This window comes from Delphinapterus leucas, chromosome 18, assembly GCF_059928025.1.
Source record: "Delphinapterus leucas isolate spDelLeu-1000000601 "Yukka" chromosome 18, BTC_Dleu_Yukka2, whole genome shotgun sequence".
Taxonomy (NCBI): domain Eukaryota; kingdom Metazoa; phylum Chordata; class Mammalia; order Artiodactyla; family Monodontidae; genus Delphinapterus; species Delphinapterus leucas.
The window spans coordinates 51,552,880-51,572,894 of NC_143146.1; positions in this window are offsets into that span (position 1 = coordinate 51,552,880).

Genomic DNA, 20,015 nt, shown 5'->3' on the forward strand with positions numbered 1-20,015 from the left:
CTCAAAGTATAACCTGTGTGTAGACTCACTTTATTAAAACCAAGGCAAAAATATATATCACACTGTGTATGACAAAACAATTTTAAATAAATTATAGTACCACTTTCAATCTCTAATATATTTCCTTAAGGAAAGTGTACCTTAAAGTGAAAATGCATTTTCCTCTCTTTACACCAAGTTTTCTGTCGAAAATTGAGGTAGGCTCAGTAAGGTTGCTTAAAGAGCCATTTCACTGGATTAGATTTGAACCATGATTCTTTTTATTAACTCTAGACAGGAAACTGCAGATAAGGGATTGCCACGGATAGTTGAAAAATATTTTCTGCTTCACTGGAGCAATGGGTCTTTAGTAGATTTTCAAAATAATAAATAATGGGGATCTTCTGAAATGCCAAACTTTTTATGTGTTGATACTAAAAATCATCTCCAGAAGAACTTCAGTGTCTTCAGGGATTAAGAAGGCAACTTGCTGGTAAAGTGGTTTATTCCAGGATTGTTCCAGGAACACAGCACAGTGGAGAATAATGAGAGAGAAAGAGAGAGGAAGCCTCAAAGATTTGGACATAAGACAACCAATTTTCTGGTGAAATACATAGTGGAAGAAACCCTCAAGAATTTATGGGGGTTGGGAGGATTCAAATTGATTGTGATATTCCTTTCCAAATGTTACATTTGTTGTGGCAGTTGACTGCACCCTGCATTAGTTTCCACAGAAAGATGTTAAAGGTTGTTCTTGACCAGAAATATGTATTTTATGTTTTTGGCATAGTGTACCACAGGTGGATGGATACAGAAATTTGAATGGAACAGAGCGGTGGTTACTCTAAGTGGTTGGTTCTGCAAGGTAACTTTTACTTTGCTGAATTTGTAATATTATCTAAGGGGACCAAACTATAAGACTTGTCAGTTCACACTGTTGACTGTAATTTTAATGTATGACTTTCACCAATCAAAACTCACAAAACACAAAGTATGTAATCCAGAGAGGCAACCAATTAATTTACAGTGAGAGATATTACAGGAGGTAGGTCATATTTTTGTGTTTGCCTAAGTACTAATTTGTTTTCCTTATAAGCAACCTACATGGGAAGAAACTGAATGGGCATGAAAAAAAAAAAGGCAAAGGAATCTAGTTATTGGAGTCAGATATTTAGTAACATAAAGTCTGGCAGCTTTATGAGTTCATCTCAACATGTTTTAACACCAGCAACTCACATGCTTTTACTTAAAACTTTGGCATGATCGATCATCCTTGCATTTTTCTTTATAGCCCACAACACTTGCACTGTCTTTTCAATTTTATCTCTAATATTATTCATGTTCCTTTTTACTTCTCACTATTTCATTATTCAACCTTAGTCAAATCCACTCTCAGCTCTAAAATGAACCATTACTATAGACTAGTAACTAGTCTCTCACTTACCATTCTTAATCTCCATTCTTATCTCCACAGTTTATTTTTATTGCAGCTGGAGTGGTTTGTATAAAAAGTAAAACAGATCAAAAGATGACTGGGTATGTAAACGTCAAGTGCGTCTCATTCTCTGTACCATAAAACTTAAAAACTTTTACAAGAAACTCTTTAAATTCATGTCTTATCACTCACACCCTCATTCAAGATGCTCAGACACCTCCCCTTGCTACTCTCCTGTTGCTATATTACCTTGGACCTGGCTCCCTGTCCAGTGCACTGATTACAGAGGTTGATAGTATACATAGTGTTTGTTGGAGGAAACAAGCACCAGACACGTGGTCAGACTCCTCCAAGCCAAGATGAATATTTCTACCTTCTTCTAACTGGACTTTTAACATGAGCAAAGCAGTAGGGGACAATCAGTTCTTACCTGCAGTTCTCTTCTCTTACTGGTTTACCCGTGAGACTCAATGTAATCAATTTGTCAAATTAACACTATCAACTAGAGGCCAGGGTGCCTGACGATGACCTTTGGTTCAACAACAGATCCCAAGAGGAAATAAATTAGAGAATTTTATTACTCACAGGTCCTGGAGGAAGTAACTGGCACACTTTGAGGGGCTACAGGGGCAACTCAAGGCAGAGTGCAGAAAAAGATAGGACCTTGGGCACAATCCTTTATTAGGGTTCATAAGAGGAGTGTTTTGGGGTTTCTAAGCTGAAGCTAGATTGATCTATTTAATCCAAAGTTTGAAGTTTGGTAAGCTCCATGGGAGTCTTATCTAAGAAAAATATAAGTCATACAATTGCTAGGAGGCAGGCGAGACTGTTCATCACAGAGTCTACTGAGGAAGTCATATCAGAAAGTTACATTTGCTTGTGACTCTGTAGGCTGCTATCTCAGGCATTCACCTGAATGCAGACTTGTCTTATACTTTTAGTATCCTACTTTGAGTATTCTGTCTTAGTAAAATCATACTTTTGCAAATTAAATGTGTTTGTTTGTTTTCAAGCTACTATCTGCAAAGGACATTAAAAGAAAAACAAAACTCTATTAAAAACACCCCAGTATGACTTTATAATAGGCTATGTCTTTCTAACTCCAGAAACACTAAATGCCATATATTCATTGGGGGAAAAGATGTGGGGGTAGATAAGAACATTTGACAGTGGGGGCAGTAAGGAAAAATCAGAAATATTATCCCTTTATTGTTGCATGACATCCAAGGTGTTAAATATCTTTGTTAGTGGACAATATGAGCATGTAAGAGAAAATGTGTTTATGTTGATTTCTGAAGCTTCTGAAAGCTGCGAGTGATATACACTGTCTAAGAAGTAAAGGGCAGATATGCAAGGTAAAACCAGAGTAGATTATTGGTGGTTTAATTAGATATATCATGAACCAAGTAGTGCTGGCAAGAGAACTCTAAAGGGGAACATGGAAGGTGATAACCAAGAGTCACAAAAGAACATGAAATAATAGTGAATGGTATTTTAGTATCTGAAGAAGCTAGTATTCTTTTTCATTGGAATATCATAGCTTTGGTCAACTTTCCAGGATTGTATGCAAAACTATTCATGTTATGTAGTGTCTTAAAGCTACAATGTATATATGCTAAACAAAAGTTCAAAATTTGTACTCTAATCTGAACTGTTCTTTTATATTTCTAATTTTACCTAAATGAATTGCCAAACCAAAAAAATACATAATCAAAACCCAACTCATGCTTCTGTCCCCAAACATTATTCTTTCTCTAATAATTCAATTTTTGTTAACACCATCACTGTTTGTCACCCCAGCTTGAAACCTAGGACACTTGTCAATTTCCCCCTGATTTTTGTTACAATATCAGTCACCAAGTCCTGTACATACTCAGCCTGAGAATATATGAGCTCTCTCTCTCTCTACCTCTTTCTCTCTCTGGAGTCAAATTGTCTACACTTGAATTCAGGTTCAGGCACTTACTAGCCACATGACCTTATTTTGGGTATGCTACTTAGTCTTTTTCAGAATTATCCTCTGTAAAAATGCATGATAACAATAGCGTTATTATGAAACTCGGATGAAATAATTTATGCAAAATTCTTAGTATCAAGTAACCTCTTATGATATTTTTGCTGTTATTATTTATGTATTTTTTCTAGAAATAAATACTTTCTTTTCATGTCCATAGATAACACGCCAAGTATCCTCATCGCCTCTTGCCTGGAATACTGCAATACCTGATTTTCTTTGTGCCCATTTCTAGTTTCATTTCTCATTGCGGTGGCTTCTCTTTGTTGCAGAGCACAGGTTCTAGACACACGGGCTTCCATAGTTGTAGCACTCAGGCTCAGTAGTTGTAGCACGTGGTCTTAGTTGCTCCACTGCATGTGGGATCTTCCCGGACCAGGGCTCAAAATGTCCCCTGCATTGCCAGATGGATTCTTAACCATTGCACCACAAGGGAAGTCCCAAGAAATGTGTTTATAATAAGACATTCAGAAAAATGTGCTCTATGCAGGAAAGCTGGAAATCCATACAACATTTTCTGAGTTTAAGTTTTAAATTCAAGTCTGAGTAATACAATTGAAATTCACATTTTCAAACCTGAATAGATCTAAAACTACACATGCATTCTGGAACATATGAGACTGGAATATTCAACATATGTAAACAATTATCTCCCACTAGTTGAAAAATTCCTGAAATTCTAGCTATTCCTATAAGAATTTCTTTGACATAAATTTTACAAATTTGGGGGAGAAGTTTTGAGTTTGTATGTTATTATTCTATTCTTTATACTCACATAGTATTTTGCTCTTACCTTTATTTTAGCATGTATCACATTACAGGAATGTCATTATATTGGATTAATTACCCTTCATTAACTTGGGAGATACCTAAGTTCATCAGGAACATATTTTTCATTTGTTTTATCCTAAATGATGGCAAACTCACATCTTGGTACATATTACAACCTCAGTAAATATGTGTTGAATGAGCTTTTACTCATACTTTTTAGACATCACACACACACATTCACACACATATCTATATGTGTTGTGCCCAAATATTGAAGCTATGCCTATTGTTAGAGTCCTATAAATATAGGTATCAGAAATGTAAAAAATTTAATCACTATTTTAGTCACAAACACTATTCTGTGTCTATAGTTTGTAAATTTGTTTTTAATTTCCATAATCTGTTTAAATTATTTAAATATTTCTTTAATGTTAACTGAATTATCTCTTACTCAAATTAAACCACAGAATAAAACAAAATATAAGAAAACCATTGTCTTTTACTCAGGTAGTATATTCATCCTTCTCAAACAAATATGCATTATTTTAAGAAAAATTGTAAATGTTGACACACATCCCTATTTTAAAATGTGTCTACTCTAGTGAGGAATTACATAATATACCTTTTAATGTGTAGAAAAAGATGCAGCCATCCAAATATTACTTCAGGAAGTGTAACTAAATATATATTACTCAGTCGATTTAAACGTTTTTAATATAAATGACAGGACGAACCTTGAGGATATATGTATATTATCTCTAAAATAGCAAAGATGTTGTGAAAAGCAGAAGTAAGCTATATTGACAAACTAAATATCAGACAAGAGTGAACAAGTTAAGAAACTAGTTTAAATTTTCCCTGAGGAAGAAAAGCCTAGAGGCAAATTTTAAGGAATGAATAAATATGGAACAAGTTTTCTATTATTTTAGACTTATCATAAAATTCCTAGAAGTCTATTTGTCCTTTCCATATGAAAAACATGTAAGGGCCATCATTAATGTGAGCCCCTCTCTGAAGACATGTACCACATTTCACCAAAGTACAGTTTAAAGAAAAGAAAAAACAGCAGGGAGTGAGGGATATTTCTCTACCAGATATCAAGACATAAAATTTTAGTAATAAAGGCAGTTGGTATTGGTGCAGAGATAGATCAATGAAACAGAATAGAGTATCCAGGGGGGAAAATACATATACGAAAACTTGATTTATCTCAAAGTGAGTTTATATATTTGTAAGGAAGTTGATGGGCTATTAAAAATTATGAAATATTTAGTTATATAAAAAATAGAATTAGATGCCTATTTCATACCATATACAAAAAATAATAATTTAAGGTACATTAAAGGTCAAAATGAGAAAAATAAAACTATCAAACATTTAAAAAATATTACAGAGGAAAAATTTCACAATGTAGTTTTAATGGAATAACTTCAGACTTAGTCTAGAACCTGTCTTAATTTTTGAATAAGATGCAGGCAAGAAAGTATAAAGAAAGTTTGACAAATTTTATTAAACTAAAATTAAAGAACATTTTTATTGAAGTATAGTGATTTACAATATTGTGTTAGTTTTAGATGTACAGTAAAGGGATTTAGGTATACATATTTTTTTCAGTTTATTTTCCACTATCTGTTATTACAAAATATTGAATATTGTTCCCTGTTTTATACAGTAAATTCTTGTTGCTTATCTATTTTATATATAGTAGTGTGTATCTGTTAATCCCATACCCTTAATTTACCCCTCCTCCATCTCTTTTCCCTTTGGTAACTATAGGTTTGTTTTCTATGTCTGTGAGTCTGTTTCTCTTTTGTACATAGATTCATTTGTATTATTTTTTTAGATTCCACATATAAGTGATATCATGTACTATTTACTTTGTCTAACTTACTTGACTTAGTATGATATTCTCTAGGTCCACTCATGTTGCTGCAAATGGCAATATTTAATTCTTTTTTATAGCTGAGTAGTATTCTATTGTATATTTACATATATATATATAGATATAGATATATAGATATATATATATATATACCACATCTTCTTTATCTATTCATCTGTTCATGGACACTTAGGTTGCTTCCATGTCTTGGCTATTGTAAATAGTGCTACTGTGAACATTGAAGTACATGTATCTTTCCAAATTAGAGTTTTCAACTTTTCCAGATATATGCCCAGGAGTGGGATTGATGGATCATATGTAGCTCTAATTTTAGTTTCTTAAGAAACCTCCATACTGTTCTTCCATAATAGCTGCACCAATTTACATTCCCACCAACAGTGTAGGAGGGTTCCCTTTTCTCCACACCTTCTCTAGTATTTATTATTTGTAGACTTTTAGATGATGGTCATTCTGACCAGTGTGAAGTGATTTGCATGTCTCTAATAATTAGTGATGTTGCGCATCTTTTTGTGTGCCTGTTGGCCACCTGTATGTCTTCTTTGGAGAAATGTCTATTTAGGTCTTCTGCTCATTTTTTGGATTGGGTTATTTGTGTTTTTTTTTTTTGTTATTGAGCTGTACGAACTGTTTGTATATTTTGGAAATTAACCTCTTATCAACCTCATTGTTTGCAAATATTTTCTCCCATTCCTTAGGTTGTGTTTTTGTTTTGTTGATGGCTTCTTTTGCTATGCAAAATCTTTTAAGTTTGATTAGGTCCCATTTGTTTATTTTTGCTTTTCTTTTGCCTTGGGAGACTGATCTAAGAAAATAAAGAACTTCATTTTTTATAAATAGACCCTGTAGAAAAATGAAACAGCTATCCATAAACTAGAAATTACTTACTACAGATATAACTGGGAAATAATTGATACTCAACATTTATTTCAAAAAATCTCCTAAAGTAAGAAAAAGAGGACTTCCTCAATAAAAAATGATCAAAAGACTTCAGTATGTACTTTAAAAAAAAGAAGAAATAAGTTAATCCATATTCATCAATGTGACACAAACTTTTAAACTGTGTCAAAGGATAACAGGAATGTGGAGGAATGTTTACATTAATCCACATTGAAGTGCAAAATAGTAACATATTAAACAATTTTGTGTTGCTTAATAAAATCAACTCTATCCATAGTTTATGACTCAGGAATTTCACGCTTAGGTATATCCTCTAAAGAAATTTTCTGTGAACATGTACTATTATTCATGTTCAAGAATATGTTTAGATTATTGTTCTCCATAACAACAACAGAATAACTGGGTAAAACAAATGCCCATTAACAGTAGAATGGATACACTAATTGTGGCATATTCATAAAATGGATCACTGTAGAACCCTCTAAATAAATGAAGTACAGGTACTTGTAACATAAGTAGATATCAAAAATGCAAGTAGATTAAACAAACATAACACAAAAGAATACTCTTAGTATGATTGTATCTTCAGAAATTTTTAAAGCATGAAAACAATGCAATTTATTGTTTAGGTGTACGATTGTAACACAGTTATAAAGAAAAACAGGAAAATTCTAAAATTAATAAAAAGCAAGCCAATAGTAAATAAAATATTCAAGTTAATAATCACTTCTGGAGGTGGAGAAGAACAGTACATCATTAGAGTGGAGCACACAGAAAATTCCTGAGACAATGCTAAGGTTCAATTTATTGTCCAAGTCTGGAATAGTAATAATTTAAAAAATAAATGTGAGCACTTACTATGTGCTAAGGAAGAAACTATGAGCCATATATGATTCTCTTATTCCAGATGAGGGAAATGTGACACAGACTGATTCACTGGTTTGTCCAGCTGCACATTGATAGTAATCTAAGAGGCATAATTCAAACCAAGGCACCTTAGCTTAGATACCCTGCTTGGATCTCAATCCTGGCTTTACACAGCAATCACCAGTGAAGTTATAAATATATAAATGTCTGGGTCTCACTCTCAGAGATACTGGTTTAATTGGTCTGGCATGCATCTCAGGTATTTTTTAAGAACTACCCAGGTGACTCTTTTCTTCAGCAAAGTCAAAGAACCACAGCTTAAGCAATGCTTGTTCACATTGCATACCTAGGCACTTATCTATTCTCAGATCCATCAGAGAACTGAGGTAGCAGGGCAAACTGCCACCTCAAAACCTTGAGAGGCTGTTGAATAAAGAGAATTACAGCCAAGATCACATTACCTGAAACAGAAGACACTAGAGCCAGTGGGAATACTTAGCCAGAAGCTTCAAAGAATTGCTGGAGGCTAAGTGTGGACAATCTTGAGAGTTAAAAACTACTGGGAAGGTTTCCAGTTTCACATGTAAGGTGCTTAGAAGTTGCCACTCTGCCTAATAACAAGTCAGAAGCTGAGCAGCCTGAAATATCTACAACTCTTCTTAGATCCATAAGAGAGGGAAGGATGGAGGGAAAACTGCTGCCTGCAAGACTGGAGGGACAGACAGGTGGATAGAGAACTCACTGCTGACCAGAGCAGAGGATCATGGTTGAAAACCAACACAGGAAATAATGCCAGGAAAGGAAAACTTGAACTGTAATTGACAAATTGCTGGAAGCTCAGTGCAGACAATACTGAGAGTTAAAAACTCCAGAGGGACGCAGTCACAGTGTGAGTCCCCCACAATATTGCAAAATTTATCACTAAGACCTTGAATAGTTTCCTAAATTAAATAACACAGAATAATCCCCTTGTGCTTCTGTCAGAGAGAGGAGGAAAAAAACACATTTTTTAATATATCAGGACCCTCTGTTCTTTTCAACAAGCCCTGCCCTCTGGGATAATTTGTTAACCAGGGCCTAACCTGCTGGGGTATTATCAGAGCCTAAGTGACCTGGGATAAGGAAAAGACCCAACTTTGGCCCACTACAGCAAACTTGTCCCACCTAAGGGAGGAGAAAATACTGAGAAACTCCCATGAAAATTGCAATCCAGAGGCATAGGTTCACTGAAATTCTTAGATCTAATCATAGGACTATAGAACACTCCACCTCTCTTCACACCTCACCATCACATTACTAAAGGCTTATTTACAGCAGTTTCTTTTACCTGGGACATCATGCCTAGCTACAAAGAAAAAATTACAAGACATAACAAAGGAGAAAAATAAAATTAGAAAAGACAGATTAAACATCATAACCAGACATGGCAGGAATGTTGGAATTATCAGACAAGGAATTTAAAATATTTATTATTAATATGTTAAAGTCTTTAATGGATAAAGGAGACAGCATACAAGTACAGAGGAGCAATGTAAGCAGAGAGATAGAAATCCTAAGAAGGAATCAAAAATAAATGTTAGAGATCAAAAGCACTGTAACAGAATTGAAGAATACCTTTGATGGGCTTACTAGTAGACTGGACACAGATAAGGAAATAATATCTGAGCTAGAGCACTTATCAACAGAATCCTTGGAACCAAAAAGCTAAAAGAATAAAGACTGATAAAAACAGAACAGTATTTACAATACAATGTGCAACATTGTGGTACTATACAAAAAGGAGTGACTTACTTATACTGGGACTACTAGAAAGAGAAGAAAAAGAGAATGAAAAAGAAGAAATATTTGAAACAATAATGATTGAGAATATCCTCAAATTAATGTCAGACACCAAACCAAAGATCCAGGAAGCTCAAAGAACACCAGGCAAAATAAAAGCCCAAAACACCACACCTAGGCACATCTCTTTCCAATTACAGAAAATCAAAGATAAAGAAAAAAATTCAGGAAGAAGCCAGGGGGTGGTGGGGGGGAACACTTCAACCAGACAGGAACAATATTAAGAATAACATCAAACTTCTCCTCAGAATCCTTGCAAGGAATAAGAGAGTTACAAAAAAAAGATATTACAAAAAAAGAAAACTACAGACCAATACAGCTCATGAACATAGATGCAAAAATCCTTGAGAAAATATTAGCAAATCAAATCCAATAAAGTAAAAGAAGAATTACATGCCATGACCAAGTAAGATTTATCCAGGGAATACAAGGCTGTTTCAACATTTGAAAATTAACTAATGTAATTCATCACATAAAGAGGCTAAAAAAACCCCACATGCATATCAATATATATAGAAAAACCATTTGACAGAAACACATCACCCATCAATGATAAAAATTCTTAATAATATAGAATAGAGGGGAACTTCCTCAACTTGATAAAGAATATTTACCAAAAAAAACTACAGCTAACATCACCCTTAGTGGTGAGAAACTCGAAGCTTCCCCACTAGGATCAGAAACAAGACAAGGATGCACTTTCTTACACTCATTTTCAACATTGCTGTAGAAGATCTAGTGAATGCAGTAAGAAAAGAGAGGGAAATCAAGGGTATACAGATTAGAGAGGAAAACATAAAATTTTCTTGTTCACAGATGACATGATCATCAATGTAGAATATCTGAAAAAACCACCACCAACAACAACAAATTCTGGAACTAATAAGTGATTATAAGAAGGTTATGGGATGCAAAGTTGATATAGAAAAGTCAACTGTTTTCCTATATACCAACAATGAACAAATTAATTTTGAAATAAAAAAAACACAATGATATTTACATTAACACACCCCAAAAATACTCAGGTACAAATATAACAAAACATGTACAACACATATGTGAGAAAAACTAAAGAATTCCAATGAATAAAATCGAAGAATTAAATTAATGAAAATGAGTTCATGGATAGAAACTAAATATTGTCAAAGTAGCAGTTCTTCAAATTTGATCTACAGATTCAAATCCTTTTCAATCTAATCCCAGCAAGTTACTTTGTGGATATTGACAAACTGATTCTAAAGTTTTTATATGGAGAGGCACAAGACCCAGAATAACCAAAACAATATTGAAGAAGAACAAAGTTGGAGGATTGATGTTACCTGATTTCTAGATTTACTATAAAGCTACAGTGATCAAGAAAGTGCGGTGTGTGAAAGAACAGACAAAGAATCAGTGCAACAGAACAGAGAGCCTAGAAAAAAGACCCACAAAAATATAGCCAAATGATCATTGACAAAGGAGTGAAGGCAATACAATGGAACAAAAGTAGTCTTCTCAAAATGGTGCTAGAACAAGTGGACGTGCAAATTCCAAAAAAAAAAATTAATCTAGACACAAACCTTACCTTTCACAAAAGTTGACTCAAAATGGGTCATAAACCTAAATGTAAAATGCAAAACTATAAAAATTCCTTGAAGATAACATAGGAGAAAACCTAGATGACCTTGGGTATGGCAATGACTTTTTAGATACAAAAGAAAAGACATGATCTACGAAAGAAATATTTTGTAAGTTGTATTTTATTAAAATTGAAAACCTAAGCTCAAGAAAATGAGAAGACAAGTCACAGACTCGGAGAAAATATTTGCAAAAGACAGATACAATAAAGGACTGTAACCCCAAATATACAAAGAACTCTTAAAATTCAACAGTAAGAAAACAAATCCCCTGATTTTAAAAAGGGCTGAAGACATTAACAGACATTTCACCGAGGAATATTTACAGATAGAAAATAAGCATATGAAAAAATGTTTCACATCATATGTCATCAAGAAAATATAAGTTAAAGCAACAATGAGATACCACTACACACCTATTAAAATGAATGAAATCTAAACACAAATAACATCAAATGCTGATGAGGATGTGAGGCAATGGAAACTCTTATTCATTGCTGGTGAGAGTGCAAAATGGCTCCGAAAGACAGTTTGGGGGGAGGGCTCTTACTAAATTAAACATACTCTTAACATAATTTTCAGCAATCATGCTCATTGGTATTTATCCAAAGTTGAAAATATTTCCACACAGAAACCTGCACAAGGATATTTATAACAACTTAATTTATAATTGCCAAAACTTGGAAGCAATCAAAGTACCCTTCAGTAGGTAAATGGATAAATAAACTGTGGTACATCCAGACAATGAAATATTATTTGATGCTAAAACATGAGCTAACAAGCCTTGAAAAGACAAGGAGGAAATTTAAATACATATTACTAAGTGAAAGAGTTGATCTGAAAATGCTACATACTGTATGAACCCAAAGTATGACATTTTGGAAAAGGCAAAAGTATGGACACAGTAAAAAGATCAGTGGTTGCCAGGGTTTTTTTGGGGGGTAGAAATGAACAGGCAGAGCACAGATGATTTTTAAGGGTGAAAATATTCTGTATGGTACCATAATGTTGGATATATTTATTAAAATCCATAGAATTACAACATCAAGAGTTAACTTTAATGTAGACTATGGACACTGGGTGATTATGATGTGCCAATTTAGGTTTATCAACTGTAACAAATGCACTACACTATTAGGTACATTTATAGTGATGGAGTCTATGGATATGTGGGGGTAGGGCTGTATAGGAAATCTCTATACTGCCCCTCAATTTTGCTATTAACCTAAAACTGCTCCAAAATATAAAGCCTTAATAACAATATAATATAAAACAAAACAAAAACCACCAGAAGCAATCTAATAGAAGCCCCTAAACCATTGTGGGTCTGGCCACCAGTTTCTCATGGAAACGATTGCAGGAGAATCTCCTATATTTTATCAGGGGAAGGATAAAGTCACTTTGAAATACACTAAAGTTTTTTTTAATAACCAAAGCCTGACTTCCAAGGATATCAACATTAACCAAAGACATTTTATGATCTGGGGAAGGGTAATTAGTAAACTCCAAATTAGACTTTCTATCTCACTAAAGGAGAGAAGAAAATATAAGAAACAAGTTTAAAGATCATAGTCAAAGCCCACTAAAAAAACAGATTTAATCATGATAGAACACTTTTCGCCTCTTTCCCAAAACTGTATCATCACATCAGCAAGCTTCAGCATAATTGCAGTGGATTGCAACTGAGAGAGTACAAGACATAAAGACTAGTAGTATTTCTTAAAGGAACATAAAAATGAGAAGCAAAAGAAAAAATAATTAAGCAAAAACAAGTAAACAAGGAAAATAGAGTAAAATGAAATTTCTGGCACCGACAGCTATAGCAAACAGTAAATAATGCTCAGTTCCTAGCCAAATTAAAATGAAAATTCACACTAAATGTCAAATTATATCAGTTCTTATTACCTGACACATCTTGTGCATCTTTCAACAAAAAATTACAAAGCAGGCTGAAAATTAAGGAATAAAAAAAAAAAGAAACAACTCAGTGTGAAGAAATAAAGCAAATATTAAAACCAGACTCAGATAAACAACATATTTTTGAATTGTTAGGCAGAGAACTTAAAATAACTATGGTTGATCAAAATTTAGAAAGTTTAGCCAAGATGGTAGAGTGAGAAAACCCTGAGCTCATCTCCTCCCTCAGGCACACTAAAATTACAAGTTATAGAGCAATTATAATTCTGAAGTCTAATAGAAAAGATTTTCCACAACTAAAGATATAAAGAAGGAAACACAACAAGATGGGTAGGAGCAGCAGAGACATGGTATACTCAAGACCCACTTTCTGGGGTAGGCAACCCACAAACAAGAAGATAATCAGAACTTCAAAACTTCTCCCCAAGGAGCAAGGAATTTGAGCCCCATATTGGCTCCTCAGCTCCCCAGCTCAGGAGTCCTGCACCAAATGAGTCCTGCACCAGAACTTCCTGGCTTTGAAGGCCAGCATGGCTTGCTTTGAAGGTCAGAGAGCAGAAGAGACTTCACTCTTAAAAAGAGCATGGCACTTCTAACATCCTCTGAGACCCAGCATAGAGGCAGTAATTTGAAAGGAGCCTGGGTCAGACCCACTTGCTCTCAGGAGGTCACTGGGACAACCCCTGAGGACATACATGCTGGTGGCAGCCATATTTGGAGTTTGTTATATCACGAGGACACTGGTGCTGGCAAGGACTATTTTGGAGTCCTCCTTTAGACTATTAGCACCAGAGCATAATCCTGCCCACCAGCTAATCCCAGGACCCACAGACCAAGTAACCAGTCTGCTGGGGAGCCAGCCCTGCCCACCACCAGAATAACACCAGCCCTGGGTTTCCCCAGGTCTCCCAGCCAGCCACTTCAGGATAGTCTCCACCCCCACCAGGATAACAACAGTCCCAGGACTTTCAAGACCAGGGCCTCATCAACCAGTAGGCCAGCACTAATCCCAGGACACCTGGGCCCAGAGCCAGCCACTCAGGCCTCACCCCACCCACTTGTGAGCTGGCAGTAACTCCGGAATCACCCAGATCTGCACCCATCCATGCCAGGACCCAACACTTTCAACCAGCTGGCAGACAACTGCCTCAGAAACCTTGGACTCTGCAGCCAGCCACACTGGAGCTGGCCTTGCCCCAAAGCAGGCCAGCAATAGCCCAAGGACTCCTCAGGCAAGACAGCCAACTATTCCTTTATCAGGCCTTGCACACCAGAGACTCTGCACAAGGCAGAGACTGGAAGCCAACCAAGCCGAGGACTAGCCCAAGCTACCAACATACCATAGTAGTCAGCCCTGCCACAACAGAAGACCCCATTCAGCCCACATACGGGTCAGTTTTAGATCATATATCTCTGGTGACCAGAGAGGAGTGTGCTGCCAGGCCCTATAGGACATCTATTACATACGTTCAGTTCTCCACATTGGAAAATGTAAACAACTAACCTAATACATATAAATAAGACAGATAATTAGGCAACATTAAGTGACAAGACAATATGTTTCAAAGGAAGGAATAAGATAAAGCCCCAGAAGAAGAAATAAATGAAGTGGTGTTAAGCTATCTACCCAATAAGGAGTTCAAGGTAATGATCATAAAGATGTTCAACAAACTCAGGAGAAGAATGAATGAACACAGTGAGAAGTTTAGCAAAGAGTTAGAAAATATAAGGAGAATCAAACAGAGCTGAAGAATACAATAACTGACAAAAAATACACCAGAAGGATTCAAAAGTAGATTAGATATTACAGAAGAATGGGTCAGTGACTGGAGACAGACAAATGGAAATCACCCAAGCTAAACAACAAAAAAAAAAAAGAAAAAGGGATTAAAAAAAGGAGGACAGTTTAAGAATCCTCTGAGACAACATCTAATGTACAAGCATCGTCATTATAAGGGTCCAAGTAGGAAAAGAGAGAAAGAAAATGGCCAAGAACACATTTGAAGAAATAAAAACTAAAAATTTTCCCAACCTGTCAAAGAAAACAGACATCCAGGTCCAGGATGCACATAGAGTCCCAAACAAGATTAATCCAAAGAGGTCCACAAAAAAACACTTTGTAATTAAAGTGGCAAAAATTAAAGATAAAGGGAGACTATTAAAAGCAGAAAGGGAGAAACAACTAGTTACATACGATGGAACTCATAATATTGTCAGCTGACTTTTCAGCAGAAACTTTACAGGCCAGAAGTGCGTGGCATGGTGTATTTAAAGTGATGAAAGGAAAAAACAAAAACTACAACCAAAAAAATACTCTATGCAGCAAGGCTATCATTCAGGTTCGAAAGAGAAATAAAAAAATTTACAGACAAACAAAAGCTAAAAGATTTCAGAACCACTAAACTGTCTCTACTACAAATATTCAAGGGACTTCTGTAAGTGGAAAAGAGAAGACCACAATGAGAAATAAGAAAATAAGAAAAAGAAAAAATTCATTGGTAAAGAAAATATACAGTAAATGTAGAAGATCAATCACTTATAAAACTAGTAGGAAGGTTAAAAGACAAAAGAAGTAAAATAATCTATATCCAAAATAAATAGTTAAGGAATAAAGAAACACAAAAATATGTAAAATATAATGTCAAAACAGTTAAAGTAGTGAAGGGGAGTAAAAATACAGGGTTGTAGAATGTTTTACAACTTGAGAAATCAACAAATTAAAGTAAAATATATATATATATATATATATATATATAAAACTATGTATTACTATATATAAGCTACTACATATCAACCCTGTGGTAGCCACAAAGAAAAAACCTATATTAGACACACATGCAAAAAATAAAAAAAAAGAAAGGAATCCAAACATAACGCTAAACAAAATCATCAAATAACAAAGAAACAGAGTGAAAGCAAAATAAAGGAACAAAAAAGAACTACTAAAACCAACTGAATATAATTAACTAAATGGCAGGAAGTACATACCTATCAATAATTACTTTAAAAGTGAACAGATTAAGTGCTGTAATCAAAAGACATAGAGTGGCGAAATGGATACAAAAAGAGGAACCATATATATTCTGCCTGAAAGTGACTCACTTCAGCTCTTGAGAAACATAGACTGAATGTGAGGGAATGGAAAAAGACATTCCATGAAAATGCAAATACAAAGAAAGCTGCAGTAGCAATACTTATATCATACAAAGTAGGCTTTGAGACAAAGACTGTAACAAGAGACAAAGGAAGACATTACATAATGATAAAGGGATTGATCCAGGAAGAAGATATAACAATTGTAAATATATATGCACACCCAACATAGGAGCACCTAAATATATAAAGCCAATATTAACAAACATGAAGAAACTGACATTATCATAATAATAGTAAGGGGACTTAAGAACCCCACTTACATCAATGGACAGATCATCCAGACAGAAAATCAGTAAGGAAACACCAGACTTAAATGGCACATTAGATCAGATAAACTTAACAGGTATATACAGAACATTACATCCAAAAGCAGCAGAATACACATTCTTTTCAAGGGCACATGGACGATTCTCCAGAACAGATCACATGATAGGTTGCAAAGTAAGTTTCAATAAATTTAAGAAGGTTGAAATCACATCAAACATCTTTGCCTACCACAATGCAATGAGACTAGAAATCAAGTATAAGAAAAAACTGCAAAAAACACAAAAATGTGGAGGCTAAACAATATGCCACTAAAGGCAATAGGTCAGTGAAGAAAACAAAAAAGAAATTTAAAAATGCCTGGAGACAAATGAAAATGAAAACACAATGATACAAGATCTATGGGACACAGCAAAAGCAGTTTTAAGAGGGAAGTATATAGCAATAAAGTGGATCTCAAGAAAGAAGAAAAGAAAAATGTTAAACAACCTAACCTTACACTTAAAAGAATTAGAAAAATATATTTTTTAAAAAACCCTTAAGTTAGTAGAAGGTAAGATAAAATTAATATTAGAGTAGAAATAAATAAAATAGAGCTTAAAAAATACAAAAGATAAATAAGACTAAGAACTAGTTCTCTGAAAAGAAACAAAATTGATAATCCTTTAGCTAGACTCATCAAGAAAAAAGAGGAGCAAAATATGAGTTAGAAAAGAAAAAGGAGTTACACCTGACAGCAGAGAAATACTCATACAATAATCAAAAATAAAACTAGAAATTTAAACAACAACAGCAACATTGTTATAGAAATGAAGAATGACTTTGATGGACTCATCTGTCAACTGGGTACAGCCAAAGAATGAATCAGCAACCTTGAAAATTGAGCAATAAAGGTTTCCTAAACTGAAATTCAAAGAGGCAAAAATAATGAGAGAATTGAACAAGGATACCCAAGCACTGTCAGACAATTGCAAATGGTATAATATATACTTAATGGGAATACTAGAAGAAGAAGAAAGACAGAAGCAGGAGAAACATTTGAAGCAGTAATGGCTGAAGCCTTTTCAAAATGAGTAACAGTCACCTAATCATGAACCAAGATAAGCTCAGAGAATACCAACCAGGAAAATACTAAGAAACCAACACCTATTAATTTGATCATGTTGATTCTTAATAATAAAAAAGAAAAAGAAAAAAGCTAATCATAAAAAAAGAGAAACTAACACCTAGGCATATAATATGCAAACTTCAAAAAGACAAAGAAAAAATCTTGAGATAAACCAGAGTTAAAAAAAAACACTTACTTGTAGATGAGGTAGAAAGTACAATAGGAATCACAGTGCACTTTGCATCAGAATCCACACAAGCAAGATGAGAGCGGCATGGAGTTGTTAAATTGTTGAGAAAAAGGAATGGAAAAAACAAAAAGCAAACAAGACCTTGGAATTCTGCATTCAGAATAATTATCCTTCAAAAGAGGAGAAATAAATACTTTCTTAGACAAAAAAGACTGAGGGAGTTTGTGACCACTGTACTTGCCTTGCAAGAAATGTTAAAAGAAATTCTTCAGAGAGAAGGAAAATTACATAACTGATACATACACATTGGATCTATACAAAGAAAGGAAGTACATCAAAGAAAAATAAGTGAAGGTAAAATAAAAATGTATTTTCTCATTTTAATTAACCTAGTAGACAATTGTTTGTTCAAAGTAACAATGACAACAATGTATTGAATAATTATATTATAATAAATACTAAATAAAACAAATGACAACACTGTTGTAAGGGATAGGAGGGAGGAATTGGAAACAGTCTGTTATAAATTACATCTACTATCCATGTAATGGTAGAGTGTTATTTGAAAGTGGATTTAAATTAGTTGTAAATGTCTGTTGCAAAGTCTAGGGTAACTACTAAAAAAAATAAAGTGGAAGTAAAATTAACATGCTAAGAGAGGAGATAAAATGGAATCATACATAATGCTTACTTGAAATAAAAATATTAAGTTTTTATTAAAATTACAACTTTCTCTGTGAAAGACTGAGAGATGTCAAGAGTATTAAACGATAAGGCACATAATGGCAGAAAATATTTGCAAAACAAAGATCTGATAAAGGACTAGTACCCAAAATATACAAATAATCCTTAAAAAGCAAAAAAAATAAAAAATAATCTAATTTAAAAATGGAAAAAATATCTAAGCAGACACCACATCAAAGAAGATAAGCAGATGGAAATTAGCAACTTCATGTCATTAGGAAATTGCAAAAATCATGAGATAATATTGTGCACCTATTTGAAGACCTTAGATAGGAAAAACTGACAATATCAAATGCTGGAGAGTATATAATGGAATAGTCATTGATGCTGGTAGGATTTCAAAATGGTGCAGCCATTCTGGAAGTGTTTGGCAGTTTCTAAAAGACTAGACAGTCTTACTATATGATCCAGCAAATCTCCTCCTAGGTATTTACCCAACTGTGTTGATAACTTATGTCTACACAAAAAACTACACACAGACATTTACAGCAGTTTTATTCATAATTGCCAAAACTAGAAGTAACTAATATGCTCATAAATAGGTAAATAGATAAACAAAATGTGGTGTATATATATATATATATATATATAAAATGAAATATTCAGCAATGAAAAGAAATAAACTACAAAGCCATGAAAAACATAGGAAAAAACAAACTCAAATGCATATTACTAATTGAAATAATCCAATCTGACAAGGCCACCTACTGTATGATTCCAACTATATGACATTGTGCAAAAGACAAAACTATAAAGACAGTACAAATATTTGTGATTACTAGGGATCTGCAGGAGGAAGGAAAGATGAATATATAAAGAGGAAATCTTTAACTTACACAGAATGGTAAAACTATTTTGTATCACACTGTCCTGCTGGATACATAACATTATGCATTTATCAAGACCCATAGAGATTTATAAAACAAAGAGTGGTACAATGTAAATTACGTATTTTAGTTAATCATAATGTACCAATATTCATTCACTCATTGTAGCAAATACATCATATTACTTCAAGATGTTAATAATGGGGAAAACAAGGTATGAGGATGGGAGATGAGGCATATGGGAACTTTGAACACTGTCTACTCTGTTTTTCATTACATTTTAAACTGTTCTAAAAAATAAAGTATAGAAAAAATAAAACAAGTAGCAAATCAAGCTTGCTTTCTAGAAGGAAATGGTCAATAGGCATAAAATGATTATTTTTAAAAAGAAATTACAAATGCTTATAATTAGAGTAACCAGTTAATTCATTTTATAAAAAAATAAAATGCAATAATAGGATTTATTTCTGCCATGAACCCTTTCCAGA